Source organism: Mastomys coucha, unplaced genomic scaffold (assembly GCF_008632895.1).
Source record: "Mastomys coucha isolate ucsf_1 unplaced genomic scaffold, UCSF_Mcou_1 pScaffold11, whole genome shotgun sequence".
Taxonomy (NCBI): Eukaryota; Metazoa; Chordata; class Mammalia; order Rodentia; family Muridae; genus Mastomys; species Mastomys coucha.
Genome location: NW_022196893.1, coordinates 14,039,415 through 14,055,640, shown reverse-complemented (window position 1 = coordinate 14,055,640; position 16,226 = coordinate 14,039,415). Strand labels below are relative to the sequence as shown.

The window sequence follows — 16,226 nt, the reverse complement described above, 5'->3', positions numbered from 1 at the left end:
GGTACCGGCCTATCCCAAATAAACCTCATGTGATTGCAGCAAGTTCGGTCTCTCCTGAGTTATTGGGTAGTCGTGTCATCCCGAGACTTGAGTTCTGGGGGTCTTTCACTGCATGTAACTAAACAGCATGCCAGAAGCAAACCCTTGCTCTCCAAATGAGAGAGAACCAGATGCCTCGTGAATATGGAAATTATTTGTGCAGGCTCAGGCCCCTCCCCCCCCTCCAGCCTGCTCCCCTTATCAGGAGCCCCTTTTCTTCATGAATAACCCGTCTCCATTCCCACTATCAGCCACGTGGCCCCAGTCCAAATCCTCATTATGACACTCAAGAACCTGCACATCCCCGCGGGCTTTTTCTGCACTTAGGATCGTTCCTATGGAGTCAGCCAGACAAACCTGGACATCCTGGTGGGTTCTCTGGACTCAGGTTCCTTCCTATAGCATCAGCCAGACAAGACTCACCCAGCAGCCACTGATCCATCAGAGAAGACACTCTGAGCTGCCTCTGGAGTACTGCAAAGAGGAGAGTTTCACTGTCATTGGGTGGATACCCCCTCCATATGGGGCATCAGGAATGACAAATGTGGGGGCTACTGAGGAAACCTGCGGCCAGGATGGGAAATAAGATCTTCTAGCCACGAATGCTAGCACGTGCCTTCAATCCTAGCACTAGAGAAAACAAAGCTATCTTTAACATGCCATTCTACAGAAAACAGTGGCAGCAGAAACAGCTGTTGTGCTGATTTGGAGCCAGACAGTGGTTTTTAAACCCCCGACCCTGAGCCAGCAGTGGTAGTACATGCCTTTAATTCTGGCACTCAAGAGGCAGAGACAAGCCTGGCAGTGGTGGCGCACGCCTTTAATCCCAGCACTTGGGAGGCAGAGGCAGGCAGATTTCTGAGTTCCAGGCCAGCCTGGTCTACAGAGTGAGTTCCAGGACAGCTAGGGCTGCACAGGGAAATCCTATCTCGAAAAACCAAAAATAAATAAATAAATAAATAAATAAGGTAGAGACAGGCAGATCTCTGTGAGCTCGAGGCCAGCTGGCCTACAGGAAAAGTACCAGCCAGGGCTACACAAAGAGACCCTGTCTGGAAAATACATAATAATAATAATAATAATAATAATAATAATAATAAGTTATTATTATTATTATTCACACTCATAATCCATAGGGATTGTGGGGATTTGTTTCAGGACCGCTATAGTTTCCTAATCTCTCCATAGAAGGTGTAATGTCTGCCAGTGTGCTTTGTACCTCTATAACCCCACCACTTGAGAGGTTAACATGGAAGGGCCCTGGCTGTATAACAAATTTATAGTCATGCTGGGCTATAATTGTAATGGCCTGACCCCTCCACCCCAGAATAGCTGTAGTAATTTTATTCCATGTCTGCCAGCTATTTCATATCGCCTGCCAGTCACTGACACAGAGAAGTGACTTGGCTCAAGGACATGCTAACCACATACCCTGTTTTGTTCTTTATCTTCTGAATGTTCTATATGAAGTTTGCTAATCTTAAGAAATTCCACAAAGCTTTACATAGGACCCATCAAATTAAAGGTCAATATGAATCATAGAGCCTAAAACGGCTTGAGTCAGAGCTGACCACTGGGCAGCCCTTCCTGTACCTGAGTATAAGCTCACTGTGGTTTTTATGGGTGACACTGAAGAATGCTACTAATAAGCCAAAAAGTTATGATTATATTATTCATGCTCTGTTATCTCAGTGTTCTGAAATTCCCCCGTACACCACCCACCCAGCACCCCCTTTCCTTACTCAGGACCAATTAGCTTAAAGGTTGGCGGATAATACTTTGCCTAGTAAGTCAACTGCTCCCCTCCTTGCCCTTTAACTTCTGGAAAAGCTTTTTCTGTAGAAAAGTCACTCTGAGAGCAGACTAGGACCTCAATCCTTTTGGCGGACCTGGATGCCCAGTATGATGGTGTGCATTCAATAAACTATTCTTGCTTAACTGAGACCCCCCCTCCAATTAAATTGGTTTGAGTGGCAATTTCCTGAATCCCAATAATCATAAGATCCCATCTCTTGCCCGGCAGTGGTGGCGCACACCTTTAGTCCCAGCACTTGGGAGGCAGAGGCAGGTGGATTTCTGAGTTTGAGGCCAGCCTGGTCTACAGAGTGAGTTCCAGGACAGCTAGGACTACACAGAGACACCCTGTCTCAAAAACACCAAAAAAAAAAAAAAAAAAAAAATCCCATCTCTTTCAAAAAGAAAAGGAAAAAGTAGCTCAGTTTGGTCTCAAACTCTCAATCTTTCTGCCTCGGCCTCCCCAGTGCTGCGACTATAGCCTTGTGCCACCACCATTCTCAGGAGAAAGGACCCAGGGGTTAATCTGACTTGTTCAGAACAAGAGGAAGTCTTCTCTTCAAATCCAGTCGCTCTCTTGTTGTTTGAGTGTCTGCTTTCAGACCTTTCTGATTCCCTGGGCTGACTACACAGCTTTTAAAGGTGTGTATCCACAGAGGAAAACGGATTTAACTTCTTGCCAGGCCTCTGGCTGGTGTTGGGGCAGCTGCAGGGTGTGGTCTTGAAGATTCAGATTTCAATTTGTGAGACTTCCCTTTGACCTTCAAATCCCTCCCTTCCTGCCCTTGTTCCTGGGTGGGTGCGGCAGGTGGTGAGGGATGCTGCCTCGGTCTCCTCCTTCCTCCCTTCAGTGGGCCTAGTCTCTAGTCTAGTGTGCTGCCCTAGAGGAATGAGAGATGTGTCACCGCCACCCGGATGTCTATGTCAGGTGACCTAGTGTCACAGCGGAGATGCAGGCAGACATCTGTGTAAGAAAAAATTCTTTTGGTTCCTTTTCAGTTTGAGGTGCACTTAGGGGGCCTCAGAGGCATCAGGCCCCTCTCCTCTTACTGCAAACTGGCACTTGTTTGTCTTAGACCTCTGAGACTGGAGAGTTACAGGTAATCTGTTATGTGACCTGGAGCCATGATCAGAAAGGGGAGCAGTCTCAGAATTCAGTCCCTGAATATTCCTTAGATAAGGTCTTGTATCCTAAACCAATAAGGTGGGGGAGGGGGCTCTTCATAGAAGGCTATGCTAGATTATGAATCCCTAAAATCCTGCCCTATGGGAAAAACAGGGTAGGAATTTCTTAGGATCTGGGACTTATTTATTTATTTACTTTTTTATTTAGGTGTTGCATTTTTTGTTTGTTTTTGTTTTTGAGACAGGGTTTCTCTGAGACAGCTCGAGCTATCCTTAGATAGACCAGGCTAGCCTTGAACTCACAAAGATCACCCTGCCTCTGCCTCCTCAGTGCTGGGATTAAAGGTGTGTGCTTACCGTGCCCTGCACTAATTTTACTTTTAAAGTTATTTTACTCTGGGTGTATGGGCATTTTGCCTGGGTATATGTCTGTGCACCATGTATGTGCCTGGAAGCCAGAAGAGGCCATCAGATTACCATGTGTGTGCCTGTGAAGCCAGAAGAGGCCATCAGATTACCGAGGACAGACGGCTGTTTGGGAACAGAGACATTACATGGGAGCTGGGAATTGAACTAGGGTCTTCTAAAAAAACAAGCAGTGCTCCTAACCTTTCAACTGCTGAGCTATCTCTTCATCCCTTTACTTCTATTTTTAAGTGTGTGTGTGTGTGTGCATACATACTCTGTGCTGATGAACCAGCCTGCCTCCATCTTGGGCTCGAAAGCCATCTATATCTATCTATACATAGATATAGTGTGCATAGTATATATATAATATATTTTTATTTTATGTTTATTGGTGTTTAGACTGCATGTATGTATGTCTGTGTGAGGGTGTTTGAAGCTCTGGAGCTGGAGTTGCAGACAGGTGTGTGCTGCCATGTGGGTGCTGGGAATCGAACCCAGTTCCTCTGGAAGAATGTCTGTACAACTGCTGAGCCATCTTCCCAGCCCTTACAGTAAAGACAAACTAGGTTCATTCCCATCTACGATTAAACTTCCGTTTCTCAAGGATGGGCTATGCTCCACCTGTACCCTTAACTACAAATTGTTCTGCACTGTCTGTTCCAGAAGTGCCAATCATGTCTTTGTTTGAAAAAGTTGTTTATAATAATTTTGGAACTCTACCTTTGTTTCAGAAGGTTATAACCCAACCTATGACTGCCTTATTGTTATGACTACCTGTTGTTACGACTACCTGTTGTTATGACTACCCTGTTATGCCCACCTCACAACCATGTCTTTGTTTCAGGAGGTCGTTAGAACTCGCTTGTCTTCTGTAGGACCACACCTATGTTGCCCACAAAATCCCCCATTTGGGGAGCTGGAGAGGTGACTGCTCTTCTAGAGGTCCTGAGTTCAATTTGAGCAGCCACATGGTGGCTCAGGACCATCTGTAATGGGATCTGATGCCTTCTTCTGACATATAGGTGTACAAGCAAACAGAACACTTACATACATTAAAATAAATAAATCTTGAAAAATAAAATAAAACTATTCCCCATTTGGAAACCCCCAAGCCCCAAGCTATCAAAAGCTATAAAAGCTTTGTCTCCCTCATACATATCTACTACGGACCTCCTGAACCCCGCCTTGGGGGAGGCAGCTTCCTTTAGTTAATGACTTGCTTTAGTTAATTTGACCATGATGATTTGGGCCAGTGGTCTTTCTCTTTCCATCTTTGAGATTAACACTAGGCCCACCTGGCTATCTTTCCATTCCCCGCCGTTCGTTCCCCACACCAGTCTCATGCAGCCCTTTCCAACTGAGGGTTAGATGGAATTAGACAAGCATCATTTCTCTTAGGAACCAGGTAGAGGTGGAAACTGCTTACAGGGAGGAAAGTACACAGAAACTGGGTTTTTGTTGTTGTTGTTTGGTTGTGTTTTTTTCGAAACAGGGTTTCTATGTGTAGCCCTGGCTGTCCTGGAACTCACTCTGTAGACCAGGCTGGCCTCGAACTCAGACATCCGCCTGCCTCTGCCTCCCTAGTGCTGGGATTAAAGGTGTGAGCCATGACTGCCCAGCCACAGAAGCTGTTTTTGAAAACTCACTCATTCATTCATGATTTTTTTCTTTCCTTGAGAAAGGGACTCATTATGATTGTGTGACCCTGGCAGGCCTGGAACTTAAGCTTTTCTTTTTTGAGATAGTCACACTTGTTTTCAATCATGAACATTCGTTTCAGGTTCCATAGAGAATCACTGAGACTGGATGTCAGGTGAAATATCCTTCAGTTACCCAGGCTGCCCCCAGTGGGAGGGCTGGACTATAGATCCTAGAGCAAAGCACAGACTGAAGGCATTTTCCTCCCTTTCACAGACTTTACAGCCACAGGTCTCTGGCCAGAGATCGGGCCATAGTAATCGAGGAACAAGCCTGAGCCTTCTGCCAGCTTCTTTCTGCTTTCAGAGGCGCAAGAGAGGATGTGGTGAGTAAGGTTGTAAGAGAAAGCAGATCTGTTTTCCCTGGGGTACCTGTGAGAACGCTCACGGAAAGGAACCTGTTTGCTCCAGAGCTAATTGGGTAAGGAGCAGAGGAGAAGTGGCAGGGGGAGGGGCGCTGTGGGGGGAGGGGGTGGGGGGCGGGCAGGGGCAGTGGAGATTAATCCCAAAGCCAGTTCGGTGTTTGTAGTCAGTCTAGGTTGGCCTCTAAGTAATGGGAAAGGTATTTACTTATTGTTTACTGAGAGAGGGTCTCACTATGTAGTTCTGGTTGGCCCAGAACTCACAATGTAGAGTAGGCTGGCCTCAGAGTCACAGCAATCCTAAATGCTGTGGTTAAATGTCCCAGCACACCTGGCCTGATTATTTAATTTTTTTTTTTTAATTTACACGCGTGTGCACACATGAGCGTGCTAAAGGAGGTCAGTGTAAGAACGAATGTGTTGGAGTTTAACAGTGTGATTCTACCATGTGGAGGTGAGCTCAGGTTGTTAGAACTGGAGGCAAGCCTCTTCATCACTAAAACCATATCTCCAGCCCTTGTTTAGTTTAGTTTTAGATTTATTTTTATTTATGTGTGTGCTTGTGTGTCATGAGTGTCCAGTGTTCATGGAAGTCAAAAGAGGGCATCGGATTGCCTGGAGCTAAGTTACAGGTGGTGTGAGTGTGAGTTGTCTGATGTTTGACGCTGGATCTGGGTCCTCTGGAATGGTGGTAGAGGCAGCTGAGGAGGGCTCAGATAGATACTTCAAAGACTCCAAGATCGCTCTACTAGAAACTGCCGAGAAAGTTAAGGCAGTTTTGGCCTGGCCATTTAGCCAATAATACTCATGTGACCACTAAAGTAGAATCTAGACTGTTTACAAGAACAGAGCTGTAGCCAATAAGACAAGATTTTGTACAACAGGAGATAAAGATGCGTCCTAGGTGGCCTTCTTATGGGAAAAGGGAGCTGATGCAGTAATGACAACCTCAGAAGATATGAAGGGGGTCAAGGGGATTTGGGGGAATCCCCATATATGTGAAGGCCTAGAACAAATTTTAGATATTGCCAGAGGGAAAACCCACTCTTCATTGAATTAAAAAATTGAAATAAAAAATTTCGAGACAGGCTACTCAGAGAAACCCTGTCTCAAAAAACCAAAAAAAAAAAAAAAAAAAAAAATTCTAATTAAGATCACCCCTCTACTTTGAGACTAATGGCGTCATCAGTTCTGGCCAGTTGCCAAAGTGCCAGAGAAGCTACTGCCTTCTTCAAATGGACTAGGGAACCTGAAACAGGTGAGAGTGTATCCCTGCAGTCTAATGTACAGAACTGAAGAAAACCAGAACCACAGAATGATTCACTCAAAAGGTGGTATTCCTACCAGAATGCTGAGAACATGAACACTTCACCTTTATATACACCTTTATGTACATGTATGCATCCTGTGCTCAAGATGGTCTCTGTGCAGCTACTGGGATACAGTGTGGTGTAGCTATAGTAATGGATGAAGGAAGGCTAAGGTTCACTTTGCACAGACTTTGAAAGCCATAGTCTCCAATGACCAAGAGGAAGCTGAAAAACACCAATTTTAAGGGGGAAAGAAACCCCATTGAAATACCATTTAACACAGATTTGAAGAAATATCACAGCAAAATCCTCCATCTACAACTCCTGGAGAGAACAAACTCCTAAATCATTCCCCACCCGACAGTGAGAACAAGGGGAGAATAAGGTTTGAGATGGCAGATGCGGAGGAAGACTCCACGCTTGACTGTGAAGTAACAGCAAACAGCAAACTCCATTCAACGTTCTTCACCACACATGGATGGCAGATGAACCCCATGTCTGGCTGCCAGGACAATAAAACTACCAGGATGGCCAATAAAAGCATACATGATTACATCAACCAAGAGTGGACTGCTATAGTTTGTAAGCAGAGGATGGCCTAGAGCCTATGACTCCTTCATGCCAAGCTACCACGTGGTAAAGGCAGACAAGAGAACCCTACACTGGTAGGAAACGGCAGGCATGGAGACTTTACAAACTAGAACCCTGGAGACATGTACACCAAGGACTCCTTTACTACTTCTACATGACTCGTCCACTACCACAGCTCAAGGAATGAGGTGCTGGAGACTTGATGGCCCGTAAGCCCATACTCAATATGTCACATGCAGGAACTCTGCACAAGGGACTTCAGTCTGATGAGGTATCTGTCTTCCCCATTACATAGGAATCCTGTGGAAGCAAAGAAGACAGCTTAACATTGTCATTGACAGAGGAGGAGGAAACAAGAACAAATTCTTCACAGCCCCCTACAAGGTGGCATTTTGTCAGCCCCTCTGTCTCCTTACCACCGCTTATCAGAGTGCCCATGATAGCGCCTGATCCAGCCTCCCTCCAACACTTGGATTTACACCTAGGATCCAGACAATCTCGATCTTTTTGGACCTCAAATCATGACTCCCACCTGTAGAACTCTGCTCTGAACTTGAGCTTCTGAAAATACTAGTCTTGTACTCCTCAGGAAATAAGTTTGTTGCCAAAAAAAAAAGTTCACAATTGATGGTTGCTATCTTAGTCAGGATTTCTATTCCTGCACAAACCTCATGATCAAGAAGCAAGTTGGGGAGGAAAGGGTTTATTTGGCTTACTTCCACATGGCTGTTTATCACAAAGGAAGTCAGGACTGGAACTCAAGCAGGTCAGGAAGCAGGAGCTGATGCAGAGGCCATGGAGAGATGCTTCTTATTGGCTTGCTTCTCCTGGCTTGCTCAGCCTGCTCTCTTATAGAACCCAAGACTTCCAGCCCAGGAATGGCACCACCCACAAGGGGCTTGATCACTAATTAAGAAAATGCCCCACAGCTGGATCTCATGGAGACTCTTCCCCAACTAAGCTCCCTTCTCTGTGATAACTCCAGCCTGTGTCAAGTTGACATACAAAACTAGCCAGTACAGTTGCTGCAGCTATGTTGGTTGGTTCCTTACTTGGAGCTGGCATAGCATCTTCTGTCCCTTCTGACATCACTGCGGACATAGAAGACATCAGGAATCCTACTGAACAGCAACCATTGGCTGTTGACGCCTTGTCTGATGCCAGGCTATTACTCACAAGCTGATCCACAGGCCTTTACTACATTTATTAAAACAAACTAAATGTATTAAAGCAATGGTTGGCCGATACTAACAAATACACAGCTGAAAATTGGAAGAGGCTGGCTGTAGCCAACCAGATCGCTCAAAATTATTTGCCACAATGTATCCTAAGGAACAAAGAGAAGACTGTATCCAAGCAAGACTCAAGACTTGCTTTTCAAAGAGTAGAGGCAGATGGGTCTCAGCCCTTTTTTACAGGATCAGTCAAAAATACTCTACTGGAGCCAAGGCAAACCTCTGGGTGTGAGCCTAGATTCTCTAAAAATCCATTTACTGTTAGCCTATATGGACAATATGATACCAACTTATTACATTGCCGTGGCCTGGGAAACTTGGGGAGGGGTTTGTTATACACACTGATTCTTTCCTATGGATTAGTTGGACTAATACAGAGGATGTCTACTTGCCAGAGGAATGTACCATCTCATCTGCACCCACACCTTTGTGATCACCCACCCTCTGTCCAGTGAGCTCCAAATATCAGAACTGACCCCTTTAGACCAATGCATAGACCTTGGCAATGGAGTCGATACTGCTTGTTCCATGAAGGCCTTTATCCTCAAGGGTGCCATCCATCTCTAACTTTGCCATGGACACCTTAGACCGCACCTTTCTCGGGACAGGCAAACATGCCCAGCCTCTTTAGCCTAGCCTTTGAACAGAGACATACTTTTGTCTCAGGTACCCTATATGACAAGGAATACAAAGATGACCTGCTAGCAAAGATTAGGAAAGCCACTGATGACATTTCCACTGCTCTCTCCTCTAACGTGCCACAATTACTGCCAACGCATGATGAAAGGAGTAGGGATGTGAAGACCCTGGAAGGACAGACAGAATCTAACACTTCTCAGCTGTACTCGCAGACACTCTTGCCTATACCCATAAAGTTAAGAAGCTTAAAAAAATGCTCTTTATTTGACGTGAGTGGTAGGATGTTTAGATTTGATTATGCTTGATTACCCACATAGAACTTGTTCTACTGGATAAAGGAGAGATTTGGGGGACTAGAGAGATGGCTCATCAGTTAAGAGCACTGACTGCTCTTCCAAAGGTCCTGAGTTCAGATCCCAGCAACCACATGGTGGCTCACAACCATCTGTAATGGGATCTGATGCCCTCTTCTGGTGTGTCTGAAGACAGCTACAGTGTACTTACATACATAAAATGAAGAAATAAAATCTTTTTAAGGGGGGGGGGCTTGGGCTTTTTGCATATACCATATTGGCCCTTTCGGCATACAAACTCTTTATCATTATTTTGGGCTTGTTTAACAAACTTAATTTTAGGAAGAACTACGACAGGAGGCTCCAGAGACTACTATCGCACCAGAAGGAACAAACCAGCTATGTATGATTCTGGCTTACGGATCTGTAGAAACCATGATTGGAGAAACTTCTTCAGGAGATGTTTTGTCTCTAGAGTGATGCTGCAAGCCAGAAATATTGTATTCTAATGCTTTCCTCTACCCCACCGAATAAATTCCAGTTTTGCCAGAAGAGATGGCATGTATACATTAGTCTCAGACCTGGGATGGATGCCTCCAGAGACTCACTAGACTTCCTTTTTTTTTTTCTTTTTGTTTTTGTTTTTTTTTTTTTTTGGTTTTTCAAGACAGGGTTTCTCTGTGTAGCCCTGGCTGTCCTGGAACTCACTCTGTAGACCAGGCTGGCCTCAAACTCAGAAAACCGCCTACCTCTGCCTCCCAAGCACTGGGATTAAAGGCATGCGCCACCACTACCCAGCCCATCATTTGACTTTCTATAAGCTTAGCATCCATTGGATGCATACATGAATTGGATGCTTTTTATGAAGCTCACTGGACTTTCAGGTACTCTTTTCATTAACAAAAGAAGAAATACCCAGCCCACAGCCATGTCCCATGCACTGTTGCTTGGCTCTGATCAGGTTCTGGCTGGCTCATCTCAAAGTCCTGCCACTTCAACCCTGCTATGCCATCCTTTACTCTATAACATTTTTGTTTGAAACTGAGTGTGTTACCTTCTGTTTCTGAATGTGTTTTTCAGCTCGATGCATCCCAAACCCAGAAAAAACACAAAATCAGGAAGTATGCCCAGGCCCTAGAAGTCGTGGCAATGCCCTGTGATACACACCAGTAGACATGGGGTCCACCTTGTTCTGACCTTTTTTCCTCAATAGTTATATGCTTTGTTGCCTGAGATTTCTCTCTATACATTTATTTGTCTATCAGTGCTTGGCATGTTCACAGTATGCTTTCTCCTTTTTCTGTTTTGGTCCAAATTTGCAATTTGCTGTGAAATTATAATGCTAAGAACTTTTATGTGTTTTCCACATTGGTGCTGTGCACACCTCAAGGACCAGGGGAAAAAACATAAGGGGCATAGTAAAGGAAAAAAAAATGCCTTTTAGACACGTAAAAATACCTTAGTCAGGAACCCCATTACACCCAAGGCTGTACCTGATAACCAGAACCGAGTGACATTACACACTCAGGATAACCAGACACAGTCCTAGAACCCCATGATGCCCACTAGACGGTACATAAGCAGAGACCATGAGCAATGCTCTGCTCTGCACGGGAGAGAGACATCACCTTCATCTGCAGATAGACAGTCTCCCGTAGGATCTTCACCTTTGAATCAGAGCCAGAGACTGGACCTGACCTGACCTTCCGGTAAGATATGTCACAAGTGAGCAGCTTTGGGGAGTTAGGCTTAGGATCATAGTTAGGAACTTAGAGCGTTGTGAACTTCGTGTGATGACCCTTAGCATAATTCAATATGATTTTTTGTTATACCAACTACAGGTATCTAGCTTCTTGCTCTCAAAAAAAAAAAAAAAAAAAAAAAAATAGCAAGTGCTCTTAACCCCTGAGCCATCTCTCCAGCTCGGATTTGTTTTATGAGTTGGTCTTAGGTAGCCCAGGCTGGCCTGGAATTCACTATGTAGCTTAGGATGACCTTTAACTTCTGCTTCTCCTGCCTCCGGTATGAGGCAGTTTGAAGGTGTGCACCACCACACCTAGTTTTATACGGGGCTGGGGATTGAACCTAAGACTCATGCCTGCTCTCTGTCGCTGAGACCCGTGTTTCCAAATGGCTTATTCTTCTCCCCCTTGGCCTCACAGTGAGGGACCCCCAACTCAAATCCCAGGAGCCATGACCCCACATACCACTAAGACACGGACTTGATGCAATCTGTAAGAGGCTTTTTATTCCAGCTAGCTGGAGCAAGACTCATATCCCTCACAGGGTTAGAGGAGTCTGGCCCTGAGCAAGGTCTTAGGTAGCTTTTTATTTCTGTGCAGTTGCTGGGGCAAAAGGGAAGACTGGGGTAAGGGGAAGGTAGGGGGTGGTTTCTGATTGGTGCTGGCTCATGCTGTGGTCCAGGGGCAGGCTAGCCCAAATTGTTTTGGGCCAGGTTGTTTCTGGATTCTGGGGCCAGGTCGTCTTGGTTCCCTTGTTTCTGGGTTCTTGGGAACTAGCCTCCCATTGTTTTTAGGTTCTGGAAGCCGGTCTCCCACTGAGTTTAACTAATGGCTAAGTTCCCACAGTACAGTTTGAAAACTTAATCTTACAAGGACTTCCTCCTTGGTGAGAACTCTGACTCCTGAAGATCCGAATCCTAGAGCCCCCAAGGCTGGGGATCTTACCTCATTTCCTGTTCTCTCTGCAGTGCTGAGGCTGGACCCCAGGGCCTAGCCTTTGCCAGTGCTAGGTAATCTCTACCAGGAAGTTCCACAGCTTCTGAAAACTTAATCACTTCCTTCTCCCCAGGCCCCAGGAGAGTATAGATGGAATTCTAGATGGTTTCCGCCACCGAGGTTTCGGCCCCTCTTCAGACTCATTCCTTTCTGTCTCCTCTCAGGTCCTGGTGTCCCTCAGATGGAGTCTATTCCAGTTCTCTTGTTCACCCTGGAAACACTTGGGCAGCTGGGTGGTTTATTTCAAGTGGAAACAACGCCTGCCCTCGGCCCCTCATGCTTCCAGGCTTGCTCTGATGGTATCTCATCCAGGCCTTCCCAGGGCTCTCAAAGCCTGTCCACTGCAGGAGAGCTGGTAAACTTTAACCATTCACTCTGCGGGTGTTAGGTTTCAGACACTGTGGCTGCCCATGCACCCTCTACCCTGCTCCCCAGCCGTTGTCCTGTGGCGGAGAAAGTTGATAAATTGATAAGCCAGTCTATTCCGGCCTTCTAGTCTACTTCTTTACCCTCAACCCAGGCCTAAGGGGATCAGGAATTATAACTGCTTTAGCTAGTGTGTTCCTGCCTGGTGACTCCTACTATAACAGGCAGGGCAAAGATGAGGCCTTCCTAAAGGGACACTTCTGCATTCAGACTATTAACACAGTGAGCCCCAAGAAACTCATTCCCTCCAGGAAACCTGTGCTGGGTGAGGAGAAAGGCTTGAGCCAGGGTCAGCCAGAGGGAAACTCTTCTCCCAGAGAGTCACCCACCACCCGTTGCCCACCTTACAGAAAAGACCAGATGGTCAGTAGTAGGCGGGACCACACCTTTACTGACAACTGTTGAGGTAAGCATGACTCCGGCTCAACTTCACTTCAGGACCCTGAAGATGGATTGTGAGGGAGGGGGAAGATTGCATCTCTTCCTCCCGCTTCCTAAAGTGACCTCGTTGAATAAATCCCCTTTTCTGATCTTCACTAGTAATTTGTCTGTTCTAAGATTCTTCTTGGTGCTGGAGCAATGACTCAGCAGTCAAAAGCACAGAGTGGTCTTCCAGAGGACACGAACTCTGTTTCTACCACACACTTCAGGTGCCTCACAACTGCCTGTAAACTCTAGCTCTAGAGGACCCCACACCTCTGGCCTTCTTAAATTCCTCACACAAAGATACGCAGGCACACTTTCAATATATGCATGGTGCCCATGTAGGTCAATAGAGGGCATAATATTCCTTTGAGCTGAGGTTGTTAATGTGGGTGCTGGGAACAGGGACCAAACTCTGGGAGCAGTTCGTTCAGAGTCTCTCTCAGTCTATCTCTCAGTCTCTTTCTCTCTCTCTCTTTCTCTCTCCTCTCTCTCTCTCTCTCTTTCTCTCTCTCTCTCATGTGCATTGTGATGTGTTGGAACGGCGGGTCGTGTCAGGAAATGCCACACTAGGCCCAAACAGTTCCATGTGTAAGAGGTTTAATTGAGAGGGAGTAGGGGTAGTGGCGCTGAAAGAGAGGAGAGGAGAGAGAGAGAGCAAGATGGAGGAAGGCTCCCATATATATATGGGTTGTAAGGAGCAGCCGCAGGTAAAGGTGGGAGGTGAGCCCAACGGATTCTGGGAATATGGTGGCTGTTGCCCTGGCAACAGGTCTGTGGACCCGCCCATGTATCACCACAGGCTCTGGATGTCCTGATGCTAACACATTGTTGTCTAGCCTGCATGCATGTCTGTATGGGGATGTTGGATCCTGGACTTACAGCCCTGTGGGCTGTGGGAATCAGGAAGAATGGCTGCCAGTGCTCTTAACCTCTGAGCCATCTCCTGCAGGGCAGGACTCCTTAACTGTTTAGTTATCTCTCTAAATTGTAGGTATGACCTTCCCCCACACACAAAATCAAATGGCTCCAGGAGTGCCCCAGTGTTTTTCAGTTGTTAACTGCTGTGCTGGCTGAGCCAAAAGGTTGCAGAGTCTATGGCCAGATATTTGGTATTGTCATTTCTATGACCCATTACCAGCTTTCTATATGTAAATACTTGTTCAAGGATGCCCAAAAGACTTATTATCAGATTATCAGATAAAAAACAAAAACCAGCCGGGCGGTGGTGGCGAACGCCTTTAATTCCAGCACTTGGGAGGCAGAGGCAGGCGGATTTCTGAGTTTGAGGCCAGCCTGATCTACAGAGTGAGTTCCAGGACAGACAGGGCTACTCAGCGAAACCCTGTCTCGAAAAATCAAAAAAATAAAATAAAATAAAATAAAAAAATAAATAAAACCAAAAACCAGAAACCCAAGCCGCCTTGAAGGAAGTCAGGTTAGCCCTCATCCCCTCAAAAGGGCAAGTCCAAGAGGTGGATCAGAACCATCCTGCTGCTGACTGGCTCAGACTGGAATGTGGGTGTGTTTGTTTGTTTGTTTGTTTTGTAGAATAAAGAGCTTGTGGCAGATCTGGGATGGGTGAGGCAAAAGTAGGGAGGGGGAATGAAGTGGGGGGGTAAGGAGTGAGAACCACTGGGGTCAAGGAAGTTGGATTAAGTTAGATTGTAGCTGAGTCGGCCCCAGCCGAAGGTCAGCAGCCTTATACTATAGGAATGTCTCTGTGTCTTTACTATTAAACCTCAAGCAGGATTCTAAAAGGCTCCACAGTCTTAGCGGTTCTCAACCTTCCTAAGGCTGTGGCTCTTTAATACAGTTCTTCATTTGTAGTGACCCCCTCCCCAACCATAAAATTATCTTGTTGCTACTTCATATCCATAATTTTGCTACTGTTATAAACTATAGCCTAAGTATCTGATCTGCAAAATATATATGGTGCGTAGCCCCCAGAGGAGTCTCAACCCACACGTTGGGAACCACTGCTCTAGACCTAGTTTGACTGTTTTCTTTGGCTTCTGGAGGACAGGTAGTCAGTCCTGTAATAGCATGGAGACTAGTCAGGCCTCCTCCCCACCCAACCCATAGCAACAAGAAGTTCCCCTCGGGGACTGAAGAGGTGGCCCAGTGGTTAAGTCACTTGCTGTTCTTACAGAGGACCTGGATTTATTTTCTAGCACCTACATGGTGGCTCACAACCATGTATAATTTTAGTTCCAGGGGATCTCATTCCCTTTTCTGGCCTCTGTGTGACATAGGAGTATACACAGGACACAGACATGAATGGATGCAAAAAACACTCACACAAGCAAAATAAAAATAAATTTAAAAAATCCCTTTGATGTGTTGATAAAATGAAAAAGAAGTATAAGAATATGTTCTATGGGGGTGTGTTGAGGTATGGGGGGAAGCAGATGTCTCACCCAGCCCATGCCTGCCTTCTCTGGAGGAACCAGCCACCCGAGGGATGGTATAGTATAGAATAGATTTCTATACTATTCAGGGCATGGGGAGGGGAGTTAAGAGGGTAGTAGAGGCAGAGAAAGGCAGGGAAAGAGTAGAGAAGTAGAGGCCGGCCATGAGCACGTGGAGAGGGGAGGGGGGGTAAGAGAGGCAAGAGAGCAAGAGAGAGAGGAGGGGCAATTATCCCCTTTTATAGTGATCCAGGCCCACCTGGCTGTTGCCAGGTAACTGTGGGGTGGAGTTTAGACAGAATGCTAATACCCTTGAGCTGGGCTGTGGAGGTGCAATGCTTTTAATCCCAGCATTCAGAAGGCCTAGGCAGGCAGATCTCTGAGTTTGAGAGGCTAGCCTGGTCTACAGAGTGAGTTCCAGGACATCCAGGGATACTGAGAAACCCTGTCTCAAAACAAAAACAGAAAGAAAAAAAACTTTCTTTGCTCCTGGATTTGAAGGCTTTCTCCCTTCAAGATCCTGTAATGGCAGCCTGTGGTCATGACACTGCAACTCTGCTAATATAGTTTATCTGAAGATCGGTGTATCTCAGTACCCGTGTGCGTCACACTAGCAGCATTAGGCTGGCTTTTTTTTTCTTTTTTATGTTTTTTGTTTTGTTTTTTGGCACAGGGTTTCTCTGTGTAGCCCTGGCTGTCCTGGAACTCACTCTGTAGACCAGGCTGGCCTCAAAC

At 45.9% G+C, this 16,226-nt stretch overlaps 1 long non-coding RNA gene across 1 annotated transcript; it reads left to right on the top strand.

Moving 5' to 3' along the window:
- Window positions 1–5,284: 5,284 nt before the first annotated feature.
- Window positions 5,285–10,060, top strand: LOC116081660. Its single transcript, XR_004114954.1, has 2 exons — window positions 5,285–5,389; window positions 9,836–10,060. It is a non-coding gene; the product is annotated as an uncharacterized LOC116081660 (long non-coding RNA).
- Window positions 10,061–16,226: the final 6,166 nt, after the last annotated feature.